Source organism: Artibeus jamaicensis, unplaced genomic scaffold (genome assembly GCF_021234435.1).
Source record: "Artibeus jamaicensis isolate MK-2021 breed Jamaican fruit bat unplaced genomic scaffold, CSHL_Jam_final scaffold_916, whole genome shotgun sequence".
Lineage (NCBI taxonomy): Eukaryota > Metazoa > Chordata > Mammalia > Chiroptera > Phyllostomidae > Artibeus > Artibeus jamaicensis.
This window is the reverse complement of record NW_026522059.1, coordinates 56087843-56105883: the sequence shown is the minus strand read 5'-3', so window position 1 is coordinate 56105883 and position 18041 is coordinate 56087843. Positions and strand designations below refer to the sequence as shown.

Genomic DNA, 18041 nt, shown 5'->3' with positions numbered 1-18041 from the left:
CTACAGAATGAGAAACAGTACACAGTCGGGGGAACGTTTCTCAAATCTCAACCAAGAGGCACAGGTTTAATTTGTCCCCCTCAAGTTCATGCTCAGATATTAGCATTGAGTCTCTTGTCAAAGTGTTCTTATTTAATATTCTAATAAAAAGCAGCCAGTCATTGATTCATCCATTCAACAAATATTTATTCAGTATCTCGATGTGTTCCCTGCCTGCCCCCCCCAAAAAAAAAGTACTATTGCTTTTTAAACCAGAGACAAATTTCGTTGTTGTTTTAGATGAGTAATTTTCAAATTGTGATTCACTCTTTCTGTCAGTTCCATGAAAGGAAACCCTGTTTTATTAATGTTTCCATCGTAGGCTTCTCAGTTTATGTAGATGAGAGAACTCTAAGCAGGGAATCAAGTGTCATCTCAGGAAATGAGCCTCGTGATTACTTTAAGTGTCAGTGATTTGGAGGGTTTAAAATTTGACCACTTCGATTGGGTAGTAAAGAATCTATTCAGCAAAACTTGATTATAAAGCACTTCAATGTACCATGCCCTCATTTCTGTTTTATGCCAGATGACGTCTCCCATGTGTACTCTGAGGTGCTGTGTGTCTTTTTCAGACTTATAAGGAAACCTATCATTCAAGGCCAATCACTTAGTCCCTGGTGTCAGTATTATGGGCTCTACTGTCTCACTTTATGAATGAGGCTGATCTCTGGTCTCACCCCCAATTGAATTTGTAATTGAGAGATTAATCATTTCTACTGTTTGCTGTTGGAGACTACAGGCAGTAACAGTTTTTTGCCACAGTAATGGCTCAAATGATAATAAATCCTGGATAAAACATTATGATCACATAAAAGTTAATTCATTCAATAAACCTTTATCGAAGCCCGCCGCATACAAGGCAAAGCGAGAATATGTGGGCATGGGGATCTCAAGGTGTGAATGAAAAATAGATGCAGCCCCAAGGGTTGATCACATGAATAGAAGAAAGTCTGGAATCCAAATGAAAGATAACTGGCATCTGAGAAATATAAGCAAAGTGTTTATAGAAGTTGGGGGACAGGGATGATTTGACTAAGATGTGCAGAGGTGGCCTTCTCTATAGAAAGAGGGGCGTGAGCCAGATTTGCCTCTCAGCAGCAGAGAAGGCGTTTGGTCTGGCACTGCTTGTGTGACCCGGGCCCTGGGTGGAGAGGGTGAGCCTCGCTTAGGGGACAGAACCCTTTGGTAGGGCATGGTCTTCAGATATCAGTGAGAACAGGGGCTGGAGTGAGACATGGGAATCAGACTGGGGTTCTTGGTTGCTAGGATAATAAACTTAGATTCCATCTAGTGGGTCACAAGAAGCCATGAAAATCTGCAAACATATAAATCCATTAGGGCTAATATCCTGGCATAGGGCATATACAACATTTACTTAAGTAAGAATAATTTAGCAAATATCTTTATTCTAAAATACTGTAGAATAACTGTGATGCTGCGCTATTGGTAATATAGTTTGTTATTACACAGTTCAAATTATTTAGTTTTTTTCTTTAATTGAGAACATATCCTACAATAATATATAGCAAAGGAAAATTCTGCTGTAGCAACATGGGTGTTAATTCTGACTCTCATTTATTAGCCATAAAAAAATTCCAGCTTCAAGAAAATATTTTTCACAAATTAGGTGATTAGATCCTGGATCTTTTAAATGTGATTAGAAGGAACCCTGAGACCCCATCTCCTGTGTGCTGCTTCCAGACACACCCCGCCCCCGCCCCGGGTGTAGAAATTGGAACCCCTTCCTTGCTCCTTTATGGAATAATAGGTACTTTCCTAGGATTGGCTGCTGTTCCTGGAGAAGAAACAACAGATAATTTAAAAATGTCTTAATTTACATCTATATTTCGGTTGGCATTTGTGGGCCAAAAAGAAATTGTAAATGGCCTTGGTCAAAGAACAACGATCTTATTTAATACTCGTTGAATTCTATACTTTTTTTTTCCTTTTTAAGGCTGGAATTGTGGATTCCATGATAGGTAGGTAAGGGAGCACAGAAGCAGAGAGAAATCTAAGGTTCTTTCCCTGGAAAAATATTTTAAGCACTATAATAGAATATACTCAGGAAGCTGACCTAAGACTTTACCTTTCGAAGTTGAGTCTGGGAAATGTTTTACTTACACTTGCTGGGGAAGATTTATAGAGAAGTGAAATGTACTGGTTTACTTCTTTTATAGATAAGGCATCTGGAGAGTGTGTGTAAGGGGTGTATAAGATAATAGCAACAACTTTAATAGATATTAAAATTTTAAGACATTAAATATGAATACATTGAATATGAATACACAATTCCAAAATAGGTCATACTTGTCCACTAATATCTATTTTCTTTGTATCGAGAGAGATTTCCCTCTGAAAGCCTAATGTTATTCAAGATAATTTTTTAAGATCTAAGTATTCTCTTTTTCCTATTAAATAACATTATAATGAGAGTTCAACACTTTTACTTAGTAAATATCCAACTGGGAAAGTTTCCGCAGTTTTTTTTTTTAGTAGGAAAGTTTGCACAAAAGAAGTGTTTTTCTTATTACCAAATTAGTTACTTTGAAGTATCTGGCAGATTACATCAGTCTCTTATTTGAGTTGGTACTTCAAGAAGACATCTATTGTGCATCATTACTGATGCATTAAATTGGTTATTTATGTTTCAAAATCTAAGCATAGTAGAATCTTTTGTGTTTGCCTTCGAAGATTGCTTTTACAACAAAACATTCCGAAATGAGTAAAGTTGTCCTTTTGGGTTAGTGGATGCATCACTGGAGAATCTAAATATTTTAGCCTCTAACCACCCATCTCCTTTTTAGTAGAATGTGAGAAAATTATGTAAATTACTTTATATTTTAAGGAATAAATTGTTACAAGTGATTTGTATAATTACATTATATTTGCAGCTAAGCAAATACGGAAGACAGGTGGCATCACTTGCCTCAAGTTCAGTCTTCAGAACATTCGAACATATAGAGATTAAAGTATACTCTGTCGTTTTATTATCATCATCAGTTGTAATCGTGGTCTCCTCTTGTGGCCACCAAGACCATATAGTTAATTTTATAATTGGAATTATAGCTAAACCATGTATTGAAACATTTTTTAGTGTAATGCTTTTTTAACTTATATTTGACTTTATTTTTAAATTACAGTTTACATTTGATATTATTGTAGTAGTTTCAGGTGTACAGCATAGTGGTTGGACCAGTGATTTCCCTTTTCATCTCATGGTACACATGGACTAATTACTAAAGTTATGTGGCACACCAAAAAATACATTATATTTTTTGCCAATCTGACAAAAAAGTAGGTATAATTTTGATTTGTTCACACTAGATGGCTATTGTGTTGGTTTTTGTCATTTTTTAATTTGACAATCTAAAAGAAAAGAGGTAAGTGCTTCTGACTAAATAGGTATTGCATGTTTTAAATCCTTTTCTGACACATGGGTTGAAAATCTCTGGGTTAGACAATCTTATGTATTGGAAATTTTGTTTTCAGGCTTCTATTAAAAAATTTGTACAAATGATAAAAAGCAGAGGACCAATAATATTTTTTGCTAATCTCTGGCAGAAATGAGTCTATTTAGCTAAAACTTTCCCACAGTTTACTGTGCAACCTAATACAAGTACTAATTTAACTCAAGGAATGGTTAAAATGTTATGCTTGTTTAGTGACTGACTACATACTAGGCCATATTAGTGGGACATTTAGACCAGCAGAGAATGGGGCTCATGTGTTTTTGAGTCCCTTAAAGTACTAAGCACATAGATATTATTTAATAAAGACTTGTGATAACCTGACTGCTGAATTCCCTAAGAAAATAAAGGATAGGTCGAATGAAGGCACATAGTCCCAGCCGCAGAAGTCACAAGAGCACTGGTGTGTGCACTCATCTATGCACTGCTGGCCTTAGCCAAGGAGGCCATTGTTTCCCATCCGAGTTCTTCCCCACCCTGTGGTCTAGAGCCCACCTTGTAGGATACTCTGCTTCTTCTAGGACTTGGTGTCCTAACACTTGTCATCTGCCTTTATCTTCTCCAATGGTTTCTTTCCTTCAACTTACAAGTATCTCCCTCATTCTAAAAAAAGTCCCCCCCCCCACTTAACTTTTCTCTTTGAGCTATTATATGCTTTTCTTCCTTTCTTCAATTGCCAAACATTTTCTCACATTCTCCCTTCTTATTCACTGGTAGATGGTCAGTGAATGTGGTATGATTTCCATCCCAACCACCAGGTTGCCACCAGAGTCTCCGCTGTGCTACTAGTTGCCAAACACCAGAGCCTGAACTCAGTCCTCACCCTACTTGAGATTGCTTCTCTCCTTTGGGAAACCCTCTTTTGTCTTGACTTATCTCTTCTTTTTACTCCTTGTCTTCTGTTGGCCCCTTTAATGCTGTTGTACTCATGTTTTATCCTTCGTGCCTCAGCTCCTTTTGTGTCCTATCCACTTCCATGAATTGCATCATTGTCTACATTTTGATGCCTTCTCAATCTCTGTGTTTAACTGACTCTATATCAGCATGGGTTCTCCAGAGAAACAGATCCAATTGGGTTGGGTATATATGTAGAAAGATTTTAAATAATTGGTTGATAAAATTGTGGGGGCTGGCAAGTCCAAAATCTGTAGTTTAGAAGGTCCGAGGGCTACCACTCAGGCAGACTATACATTGCACTTTGGATTCTGAAATTTGTAGGACAGGCTGGCAGGATGGAAATTCAGGCAAGATTTCCATTTCATGGTCTTCAGGCAGAATTCCTTCTTCTCGAGGAAACCTGATTTTGCTCTTAAGGTCTTCAGTTGTGTTTGAATGAGGTTCACTCATATTATTGATGATAATCTTCTTTACTTAAAGTCAATTTATTATAAATGTTAATTACAGCTACAAGATACATTCACAGCCCCATCTAAACTAGTGTTTGACCAAGCAGCTGGACACCACAGCCCAGCCACGTTGATATATCACACTCCCTTCCAGCTCCAGGCTTATGTTTCATGGGATAATTGGAAGACATATAGAGTGAGATTTAACTCTTGGTTCTGATTCTCACAGGCTGTGTTACCTTGGGCAAATTTCTTAATCTCCCCAAATAACAATACCTTTGTTTACAATAACTGTTGTTTTATGTGTTTGACTTCATTATATACTTTTTTTATACCACCCCATGCCTATCATAGTGCCAATTACATAAATGCTTGATGAATGAATGAAATGCATAATGAATGAAAGCAGGAGAAAGGCGTCAGTTTGATGCCTCACCCAAATGGAGAGCTAAGATTCAGACTTCAGAATCAGATTAAAAGTTCTTACTAACAAATTCCTCTAGTTAAAAAAAAAGTAAATAAGCTTATATACTTTATGTAATATGCATGTGTTTGTGTCTGTGTTTATTTAGTTATAAAGTGAAAGCAGGCCACAGTGCATACACCCCATGGCCACTCATGCAGCAAACATTGAACCTCCCCTAGCTGCCGGGCAGTGCACTAGACATGGGCCACTCAGCATCAAGAGTTTCCCTGATTTTGCCTTTGCTCCTTTCCTCACTTGGCCTCATGTAATAGCTAACTGACTGGAGGAATTGTAGGTGCCTATGGCATAGCCATAACCTTTACTTTTTTGCCTTCAGAAATGAAACATTATTATGTGTTAGGCTGGTTCTGCTGAATGCTCCTTAAATAATAAAAATCATGTAGAAAGTTGACTTCAAATGATGTGATTTTATCTTATATGCAAATTTATAGACACAGTACATCTTAAGCTAGTTATTAAGGGATAATATCTTGTTATGTTGCTGCCTATAAACATGAATTAATATCATCAGCTTTCACTGTCTATAAAGCTGAGATAAATTTTAGAGATTTGCAGAAACATCTGTATTTTGACAAAGCATGTAGATGTTTTATGGACTTCTTTTTTAAAAAATATTCTGTTATATAATGGCTTATAGCAATACAGAAACACTTGAGTGTACTATAATTATTCTCATAAATTTGAGGGGAAAAGAAAAGGCTCAAGATATCATAGTACTACCACAAAGTACATTTATATAATTTTTGTAAAGTTTGGTATAACAGACTCGCAAGCTAATTGAGATAATGTATGATTGTACCCAGAGATAACTGACTTGCAGAGGTCCTTTGCAAGTCTAATTGATCATTGAAAAGTCATCCTTTGATGTAAGTAAGTTCTACTCAAGTCTTTAAATTATACATTTTTCTCAATTAGAACCTGCATATCATCACCTGTTTTAATGAGCATGGCCTTTCCCAGTAATAAGCTGACACTAATTGATAATGACATCTATTATTGAATATTGATTTGCTTGTACTATAGTTCATTAATATAAAGTGTTTTAATAGTCTTAATAATTTAGACTAAATGAAACAGCAGAAATTAAACTGGTTTTACCACTATAGTAGTAATTTTGGATGTTTATTCATTTGAAAGACAGTCCTAATTCTTAAGATTACATAAAGATCTAAGCTTCAGATTAAGGCCAAATCTGCATCATATACTATGAAATGGGGACTTGGCAGTTAGTTAACAGACTTAAGCCAATTTAATAGATTAAGTAATCCACTCTGTGGGCTTGAGTTCAGAAAATAATTGCCAGTTCTTTACTTCTTAATGATTGTTAGAGTTTAAAAATGCCAGATGAGAAAGGAAATTAATGAACCTTTCCTGATGAAAGTAGATGTTACATGGATGCATTTAACCTATGGTTTTCATATACTTGTGCTGAATTTTATACTAATTCTATTAATATATTAACTTTGACAAGAACTTAGTCATAGAGTTTTTAAAACGGAAAGAACTGTTAGGAACTGTCTAGATTTGTGCTGTCCAGTATTTTGACCATTGGCCATATGTGGCTATTGAGCTTTTGAAATGCGGATAGTCCAAATTGGGATGCATGCTGTAAGCATAAATTACGCATGGGATTTCAAAGACATAGTACCACACAAAAAAAAACCCAAATCTATGACATCTCATTAATAATTTTTTATTGAGTGAATGTTAAAATGGCAATATTTTGGACATATTGGATTAAATAAAATATATTAAAATTAATTTCATCTGTTTCTTTTTACTTTTAAACATAGCTATAAAAATGACATATGTAGCCCACATTATATTTCTGTTGGATGGTGGCAATCTAGATAAACTTATTTACTTATTTTTAATCCTTACCCTAGGATATTTTTTCATTGCTTTTAGAAAGATTGGAAGGGAAGGAAGGGGGGGGAGAGAGAAACATCTATCAGTTGCCTCCTTGTACATGCCCAGACCAGGGATTGAACCTGCAACCTAGGTATGTGTGCTGACCAGAAATCAAACATGACCTTTTGGTCTATGAGAAGGCGCACCAACCAGCTGAGCCACTCCAACCAGGACTAAACTCTTTTATTCTAAAGATGAGAAAATTGAAACCCAGAGAATTGAAGGAACTTACCCAAACTTGCACAGCTTATAAATGGCAGAGCTCAAATCCAGGCTTCTCCAAACCTGACGAAGTTCTTTCTCTCCAAGCACGTTTCTCTCAAATGTGACAGTGAAAACCACAGACACATGCCTCCCAGAGTGTACACATCTAAGCATGGACTGGTTCCTGCAGCGTGATCCTCTTAGTGTCTTGGGAGGCAATGTATGTTTATTTTACTAATGCCTTCAAGTTTCCACTTTGAGAATTATCATCAGAATTTTCTAAACATTCTTTTTGTAGGCTTTGATTTTTAAAAATAACTGCAAGTTATTTAGAGATAATGGTTCAGTAATATTATTGTGACTGAAAGTGTGACATTAAAAAAGGCAACTGTGTGATGCATGTGTAGGCGGGTGTGGTATGTGTGGGGGGTATGGTGGGTGTATGTGTGAGGAGTGTGTGTGTATGAGAGAGGGGGCAGGGTTAGGGGGGTGGGAGGGAACATACACTTGAGGTAGACAATCTTCTGAGCAGTTCCAAAATGGAATTCTGTCACTATATTAATCCATCATTGCTTCCATAGATGAATATTAACAAGACAATACTCATTTATATACACACTTTCTGGGATAGTTTAGTCACTTCTATGGTCAAATTCATTAGGTAAACCTAAGAATTAGTGTTAACTATACACAAATATATTTGAATATTTTCCTGTAGTAGTGTATGATTCATTAAGAAACCCTGTTTTTACTGCCTGATTACCATTCAGTATCCAGTGTAAATATCCCTTAAATATGAAAGTGAAATAAACATGCATTTAGACTATATACTAGGTCTGTCTGGAAAAAGTCCATCCATTATTAATATAACAAGAATAATTTGCACGACCTCAGTGTAACCTGGCAGCCAAGGGGAATGGACTGGAATGTGCATGTGTGAATGTTGATGACTTCACTGAACTAGTCAGTGGGGGTGGTAGACACTGTTGAGGGAGCATATGTACTGTGTGGCCATTGCATTCAAAATGACTGAGCTACTAGAACAGTGAATCTGCATCAAATTTTGCATTAAGCTTGAGCATTCCTCCATAGAAGCTATTTGGATGATTAAGAAGGCCACACATACAGGCAACCGGTGATTGGCATCTTAATCACAACAACGCACCGACTCGTGTAATGTCTTGTGCAGTTTTTCTGGCCAACCCTACAGGCACAGGTGCTGGCTGATCCCTGGTGCTCACCATTTACAAAGGGAACCAAAGATGGGAAAAACAAAGGATAAGAAAGAATGAATAGGATAGAGGACAGGTTCCTAGGGAAGAAGCTACAAAGAAAATGCACATGTAAAAGTGGGTAAGGAAGAGGAGACTACTCACTTCTCATAAACCATAAGAAATAAGACTAAGAGAAACAAACTCTGTATTTGAAAGGTCCTTGACAGATCATTCCACTTCTACTCTGATTGATTTAAAAAAATGGTTTGTATCACTGTTTAGTTTTGTTTCCAAAATATCAGTCTAAGCTGTTACTGGAAAAAAAAAAAAAAGAAACCCTGTTTTTAAATGTAGATAAATTAAGTAATGAAAAAAGTGAATTTTTATTGGCATTTTTTTTAATTTTTAAAATTTATTTTTAGAGAGAGGGGATGGAAAGGAGAAAGAGTAGGAGAGAAACATCAATGTGTGGTTGCCTCTCATGTGTCCCCTACTGGGGACCTGGCCTGCAACCCAGGCATGTGCCCTGACTGGGAATCGAACCGGTGACCCTTTGCTTCACAGGCCTGTGCTCAATCCACTGAGCTACACCAGCCCGGGCCGAGTGTTTATTGGCATTTTATCTCACAACTGGGAGATGACAATCTTACATTAGAGAAGATATTAAATAAGGAATGAATCCATCTGTAAAGTGATATGTGTTTTTAAAAATAAGTTGTTAGAAAAAATGTAAATACTTAAGAAAAACCTCTTCTGGCTCCTAAGAGGGAGGTTAGGTAGATATAATTCTCTTCCCTGCACAACCAAAAGATGAACAACGACAAATTTAAAAACAAAAACCAACCAGAACTGCCAGAAAACCAAACCGTATGAAAGTTTGACAACCAAGGAGGTGAAGAAACATTCATCCAGACCGGTAGGAGGCATGGAGATGGGAAGCCAGGGCTGTGAGTACACACAACAAGGCAGTGGATGACAGACCCAACCCACATTCCAGTGCGGGGAACTAAAGCCTCAAAGCCTCTGAGTGTAAAAACTTGTGGGGGTTGTGGCAGCAGGAGAAACTCCTAGACTCACAGGAGAGTTCGTTGGAGAGACCCACGGAATCCTAGAATGTATACAAACCCATCCACCCAGGATTCAGCACCTAAAAAGGCACAATTTCCTTATGGGAAGTGAGGGAAGTGACTGAAAGCAGGTCATGAGCAGAGCAAGTGGCATTGTTCCCTCTCAGACCCCTTCCCCACATATGTTATCATAACACAGGAAAATGGGTTGTGGCACGCTGGTGAATACGTAAGGCTCTGCCCCTTACAACGTAACAGGTATGTTCAAAGAAATATGGCCCAAATGAAAGAACAGATCAAAACCCCAGGAAAAGAATTGGGCAACGAGGAGATAGCCAACCTATCAGATGAAGAGTTCACACACCAGTAAACAGGATGCTTACAAAAATGATTGAATATGCTCACAAAATAGAGGAAGAAGTGAATGCTATACACAGTGAAATTAAAAAAAATAAACAGGGAACTGACAGTGAAGGGAAGGAAACCAACACTCAAAGATTTGGAACAGAAGGAAGAAAAAGACATTCAACCTGAACAGAATGAAGGAACAAGAATTCAAAAAAGTGGGCAGAGGTTTAGGAACCTCTGGGACAACTTTAAATGTTCCAACATTGAAATCATAGGGGTGCAGGAAGGAGACGAGGAAGAGCAAGAAATTGAAAACTTATTTGAACAAATAATGAAGGAAAACTTCCCCAATCTGACAAAGGAAATAGACTTCCAGAAAGTCCAGAAAGCTCAGAGAGTCCCAAAGAAGTTGGACCCAAGGAGAAACACACCAAGACACATCACAATTAAACTACCCAAGATTAAAGATAAGGAGAGAATCTTAAAAGCAACGAGAGAAAAGGAAACAGTTACCTACGAAGGAGGTCCGATAAGACTGTAAGCTGATTTTTTAAAAGAAACCTGTAGGCTAGAAGGGTCTGGAAAGAAGGATTCAAAGTCATAAAAGGCAAGGACCTATACCCAAGATTACTGTATCTAGCAGAGCTATCATTTAGGGCAGATAAAGTGCCTCCCAGATAGGTCAAGTTCAAGGAGTTCCTCATCACCAAACCCTTATATGAAATGTTAAAGGGAGGTAGCTAAGAAAAAGAAGAACATCAAAATCATGAACAGTAAAATGACAACAAACTCACAACTATCAACAAATGGACCTATAAAACAAAAACAAACTAAGCTAACAACTAGAACAGGAATCACAAAAATGGAGATCATATGAAGGGTTCTCAGTGGGGAGTGGATGGGGAAAGAATGGGGAAAAAGGTACAGGAAATAAGAAGCATAATTGGTAGGCACAAAATAGGGCAAGGTTAAACATAGTATAGGAGATGGAGAAGCCAAATAACTTATATGTATGACCCATGGCAATGAACTAAGCTGGGAGAGGCGGTGCAGGGTAGAGGGGTATAAAGGGGAGGGAAAAAGTGGGACAACTCTTAATAGCATAATCAACAAAGTATACTTTAAAAAAAGATAAATTTCTAATATATGACCATTTCCTATACTCATTAACCATTAAAAAAATTTTCTACCAATTAAGTGGCAGAATGCTTTTAGTTTATTGCTATATGAAGCTAAACATTTGTATAATTGAGAGAAAAAAAGCACATTGTATCACCCAGTCAAATGAAGAAAACCTTCAGAAGTCCGTTATGTGGTTTTTATAGCCACATAACATACAGCATATTTAATTTGAATTCTGTAAATTATTGAATACTGTAAGTATATTCCCATATGTACCATCAAATTTTATATATAGCTATATATTTGGTGCTTAGAATACATAAAGAGACCAGTCCACTTCTAATTTGAATAGATCAGTTGCCTTACACAGTATTTTGGGCCATAGCCAAATGACCCAAAATGAGATAAGATACAAAGTAGACTTATTGCTTCAATTGCAAATAAAAAGTCATACCCAACAAATAAGAGTATAACTTACTTCTTTTATCAATGGGATATATTAATTTAGAAATAAGAGCACACGTTAGGTTTTTAATCTGAATATACAACAAAGGAATTTGGGATTATAATAAAATATTCTTACACATGATGCTGGAATGTTCTTCAATATCTTGTGATTTGTTTCCCTCCATTTTATTGGCTCAACACAATTGAAAAAATATTGTTTTTCCTTCTGTAATCTAAAAAACTCAAAACGTTATTTGTTAAAAATTTCCATTAAAATTTAAAATAACAATGTTTCTTAATAATTTTTGTAATTGTTTCAGTGCAAGTGGATTACAGCTTATTGTTCTAGATCATTTTTTAAAATATATTTTATTGATTTTCCATTACAGTTGTCCCATTTCCCCCCTTCATTTCCCTCCACCCTGCACACCCCCTCCACCCCATTCCCTCCCTTTAGTTCATGCCCATGTGTCACAAGTTCTTTAGCTTCTATATTTCCCATACTATTCTTGCCCTCCCCCCTCTTTTCTACCTACCATCTATGCTACTTATTCTCTGTACCTTCTCCCCCCTTCTCCTCCTCCCACTCCCCTGTTGCTAACCCTCCTTGTGATCTCCATTTCTATGGTTCAGCTCCTGATCTAGTTGTTCACTTAGTTTGCTTTTGTTTTAGGTGTGGTTGTTAATAACTGTGAGTTTCCTGTCCTTTCACTGTTTATATTTTTTATCTTCTTTTCTTAGATAAGTCGCTTTAATATTTCACATAATAAGGGCTTGGTGATGATGAACTCTTAGAATTTGACCTTATCTGAGAAGCACTTTATCTGCCCTTCCATTCTAAATGAAAGCTTTGCTGGATAGAGCAATCTTGGATGTAGGTCTTTGGATTTCATGACTTGGAATACTTCTTTCCAGCCCCTTCTTGCCTGTAAGGTCTCTTTTGAGAAATCAGCTGATAGTCTGATGAGAACTCCTTTGTAGGTGACTGTCCCCTTAGCTCTTGCTGCTTCCAGAATTCTCTCCTTCATTTTAATCTTGGCTAATGTAATTATGATGTGCCTTGGTGTGTTCCTTCTTAGGTCCAACTTGTTTGGGACTCTCTGAACTTCCTGGATTTCCTGGAAGTCTATCTCCTTTGCCAGATTGGGGAAGTTCTCCTTTATTATTTGTTCAAATAAATTTTCCACTTGTGGCTGTTCCTCTTCCTCTTCTGGTACCCCTATAATTTGGATATTGGAACATTTAAAGATGTCCTGAAGGTTCCTAAGCCTCTTCTCATTTTTTTGAATTCTTGTTTCCTCATTCTTTTCTGTTTGGTTTTTTTTTTTCCTCCTTCTGTTTCACTCCTTTGATTTGAGTCCCAGTTTCCTTTCTATTACTATTGGTTTCCTGTGTATTTCTATTCATTTCAATTAGTTTAGCCCTCATATGTTCCTCTAATTTGTGACTAAAATCAACCAGTTCTGTGAGCATCCTGATCACCAGTGTTTTGAACTGTGCATCTGAAAGTTTGGCTATTTCTTCATCGCTTAGATTTATTGGCTCTGGGACTCTTGAGTTGTTCTTGAGCCATGTTTTGATCTGTTTGTGTCTGTTATGTATGAGGAGCAGAGCCTTAGGTGTTCACCAGGGCGGGGCTACCCAGGTCGCTGGTTTGTGACGTTGTATGTGGGGGCAGGGTTAGAGAGGGAGCAATGGTGGTTCCCTCTGCCGCTTTTTGCTGCTGGAGCCTGCTTGGTCCTGCTCGGTCCATCTCACTGCTAGCTCCTTCAACGGTTTATCTGCACGAGAATGTGTGACCGTGATCAGCCCTCCGTGGGTCCGCCTGCTACTCCACACCTGGGATCTGCCCATGGCTGCTAGTGCACCTGGGTTACATGCCCGGGTCTGTCAGGTGGATCTTTTCTGCCGAACCTCGCTCTGCTGCTGGCTCTGCCCCTCTTACCGATTTGGCTGAAGGGTTAGTTGTTGTCAGACTTCCATATAGTTCAATTTTCTGTGGTTTGGCTGTGTTTTTGTTGCTAAAACTTTATTGTTTTTAAATTGGTTGTGCGAGAAGGTGCAGTGCTTCCACCTACGCCTCCATCTTGGCGGAAGTTCTTCATTCCTTTCTGTTTGGTCATTTCTTTCTTCCTTCTGGTCCACTCCCTTGATTTGAGTCCCAGTTTTCTTTCCATTACTATTGGTTCCTTGTGCATTTTGCTTCATTTCACTTAGTGTAGCCTTCATTTTTTCATCTAATTTGTGACTGAAATCAACCAGTTCTGTGAGCATCCTGATCACCAGTGTTTTAAACTGTGCATCTGATAGGTTGGCTATCTCTTGGTCATTTAGAAGTATTGGCTCTGGGACTTTGAGCTGTGCTTCTGCTTGGGCCATAATGTTTGGTTGCATCTGTTATGTATGAGGGGCGGAGCCTTATATATTCACCAGGGCGGGGCAACTGATGTAGCTGGGCAACCGTGATGCTGTATTTGAGGGCGGGGTCAGAGAGGGAACAATGGCATTTGTTCTGCTCTCTCTCGGATTTCAGTCCACTTTGCTGCTTCCCACAAGCAACTTGGGCCCTTCTGGTGCTGGTTCCTGGGTGTGTGGCCTTTTGTACGTTCTAGGACCCTGTGGGTCTCTCCAATGAATTCCGTGAGACTGTGAACCTCTTCCAGCACCTCAACCCCCGAAAGTTTCTCCAATCATGCTTTTAGGCTTTAATTCCCGTCACTGGGGCCCTGGGTTGTGTGGTCTGTCTCACTGCTCATTCCTTTGCCTGGTTTATCAGTCTGGATGAATAGTTTGTTGTTGTCAGACTTGGGTACAGTTTAATTTTCTGTCTGTTTGGTTGTATTTTTGTTTCTAAATCTTTGTTGTCCTTAAACTTGGTTGTGCAAGGAGGTACGGTATTTCCACCTATGCCTCTATCTTGGCCAGAAGTCTTCTCTAGATCATTTTTAAAAAATCTTTGAGCCATGCCATAGATTTTAAATTAAAGTTGGTACACTAACTGCTGCATTTTCATATTGTTCCAAAATGTAGCAAACTTCTATATTCAGATCAACTGATCAAACCAAACTAGTTTTATTTTATATTTCCTTTTGATATTTGCTATATGTGGACTGGAAAATTATTCAGTCATTCTATCCTCAAGGAGGGTTAAATTTTATTGTATACAAAGATAAAAGAAATATCTATTAAATAGTGGTAAAATAGCAGTGCAAAAATCTTATTTTTGAAAAATTGTACATGCTAACTGTAAATCACCTGCAATTCTGATTACTATACTTGTTTCATTATTTGTCTCTCTAAGCATGTCTATTAATCTGTCTTTATCGGGGGCATACATTTCGAAGAAAGGAGCAGACATCCATATACTGCCCCATACCCCCACCAATATAGGATTCATGTCATTAACTTGAGTTCCATATTTATTTATAGTTTCTTTTTTTCCTTTTGAGGTAAAATTCACATATGATAAAATGCACAAATATTAAGTATAGCAGTTAACAAATTCTGATCATATGCCTGTGCAACTCAAACCACTATCAAGATATAAAACATTACCATTACCCAAGAAGTTCCCTCATGTCTCTTTTCAGTAAATTCCAGCCCTCACTACCCTCAAGGGCAGCCACTGTTCTGGTACTTTTTAGGATACATTATCTTTGCCCATGCCAGAACTTCATATAAATGAACTCATAAAATGTGCACTCTTTTCTGTAATGCCTCTTTAACTCAGCAAAATGTTTTTTATATCCATCCATACTGTTGTGTGTATTCATAGCTTGCTCTTTTTTATTGTTTAACAGTAAGTATTTCATTATATTACCATGCCAGTTTATTTATTCATTCTCTTTTTGGTAGACACATGAGTTGTTTCCAGTTTTTAACTACCGTAAGTACAGCTGCTACAAACATATTTGTACAGTCTTTTGTGTATATGTTTTCATTTCTCTTGGATTAGCCCCTAGATGTGGAATGCTGGGTCACGGAGTAGATGGCCAATACAGAAATCAAGTAGACTATGTAAAAGGAAGCAGGAGATGGAGAGGCTGTGTTCTCTCTGCCAAAACAAGACCAGGAACAGACTGTGGTACTGACCATGAACTGTTAATATCAAACACTGGAGCAAAGCTGGAGAGACTAAAAGACCTGTAGTGCCAAAATATAATGTAAATAACATTCCTGATGGATTTAAAGACCGCATAAAAAACACATTTGCAGTGTTAAACCTAATTGACTGGGAACCAAAAGACCTGTGAACTGAAACTAGAAATATATGGGAAGAATGTAAAAAGACAATACTGGAAGTAAAAAGGAAAGAAAAATCTAAATGGGTGAGAGCAGAAACAAGAAAAATGGTCAGATGGGCAAGAAGCAAGAGCAAAAGGTGACAAAATCAGGGTGACAAAAACCTCAATACAGTTTATATATGACTACCACATAGAAATAAAAAGAACTGCCACACTAGTGAATATGAGGAGCTAGAAGAGAACAATGGAAAAAGGGAAAATGAGATCTCTGCTGCAAGTTTCACGAAATAAAAGGGAAATTCAAAGTAAGGAAGTGTATTATCAGACCAGGAGAAAATAAAAAGAAGGTGGAAACAGTATGGTGAAAATATTCATAAGAGACCCAAGGATGACATATCTTTGAAGAAGGTTCCTGTAATTCTAGAAAACGAAGTAAGAAGCTTCCCTAGAAATATTGGGAAAAAATAATTCACCAGGGATACTGACAGAATTACTTCAAGCCACAGAGACCAAGTCTGTCAAAATTCTAGCTCTGACCAGGTTGCTTAGTTGGTTAGAGTGTCACCCCATACACAAAAAGGTTGAAGGTTCCATTCTCAGGGCACATACCTAGGTTGTGGGTTTGATCCCTCTTTGGGGTATGTACAGGAGGGAACCAATCAATGTTTCTCTATCACATCTCTCTCTCTTTTTCTTTCTCCCATCCTCTCTAAAAATCAATCAGAACATATCCTCAAGTGAGAATTATAAAAAAAATTCTAACAAGAATTTGTCAACAAATATGGAAAACAAAACAATGGCCTACATATTGGAAATGGCCAGTATACATCCCAGTCTTCAAGAAAGGAGATGCCAAACAGTGCTCTAATTTCCCATGCAAGTAGAGTGATGCTCAAGGTGATGCAACAAGGGCTTCTACCTTATGTGGAACAAGAATGCCAGGTGTTTAAGCTGGATACAGAAAAGGAAGAGGCACTCAAGATCTAACTGTGAGCATTTCGTGGGTATTGGAGAGCTCTAAAGAATTTTAGAAGGTTAGTCTCTTTGATAGTGTACAGTAAAGCCTTTGACTGCATTGATCATGGAAAGCTATGTGTTGCTCCAAAAGAGATGGGTGGGCCTCAGAACTTGATTGTCCTGGTGTGTAGCTTGTATTGGGAGCAGGAAACCACTTTAGAGACAGAATGTAGATAGAATGGTTTCCTGTAGGCAAAGAGGTTAAACAAGGGTGCATATTAGTTCCCTCTTCAGTTTGTATGCAGAACATATCATGAAAAACTGGGCCAGACTCAGAAGGAGTGAAAATTGGTGGAAGAAATATCAATAAATTAAGATATGCAGATGATGCCATCTTCCTGGAAAAAACTAGCAATGATATGAAATGACTTTGGATAAAAGTGAAAGAAGAAAGTCCCCAAAGTGTACTGCATTTGAACATGAAGAAGGCAAAAATATCATGATTACAGAAGAGATGCACAACTCTAATGTAGACACTGAAGACACTGAAATTGTTAAAGACCGCTGACCTAGGTTCACTCATCAATTCATATGGAGACTGCAGCTAAGACATCACAAGAGAGCTGAGACTTGGAAGAGCAGCAAGGGAAGAAGTAGGAGAGGTCACCAAGAGCAAAGATGTGTCATTATAGACCAGGCTAATGGTCTATATGGTCTATATGACGGTCTTCCGCATCATCATATTCCCAATTCCTGTGAATGGATGAGCAAGTTGTACAGTGAAGATGGTTGATAGGAAAAACATTGATTCCCTTGAAATATGGCGTTGAAATATTGTCTTGTGGATACTCTAGACTGCCAGAAAGATGAACAAGTGATCCTAAAACAGCGTAAGCCTAAAACATCACTGGAGGCAAAAGTGACAAAACCGAAGCTGTCCTACTTTGGGCACATCATGAGAAGATACGGTTGTTTGAAAAAGACAATGCTGAGAAAAATAGAAGGCAGCAGAAGTAAAGGAAGACCATGTATGAGATGGACTTATTCCATAAAAGAAGCCATAGACTGAGTTTAGAGGAGCTGAGCAGGGCTGTTGAGGACAGGACATTGTGGACGTCACTCATTCATCACACACACACACAAGGTAGATGCATGTTTTATGTAAGACACCATTTCACACTCCCACTA

At 37.8% G+C, this 18041-nt stretch overlaps 1 protein-coding gene across 8 annotated transcripts in view; it reads left to right on the top strand.

The window, feature by feature from the left end:
* The window catches only part of STAU2 (staufen double-stranded RNA binding protein 2), a 365226-nt gene that overhangs the window by 263074 nt on the left and 84111 nt on the right, over window positions 1-18041 (top strand). The window lies entirely within an intron of this gene.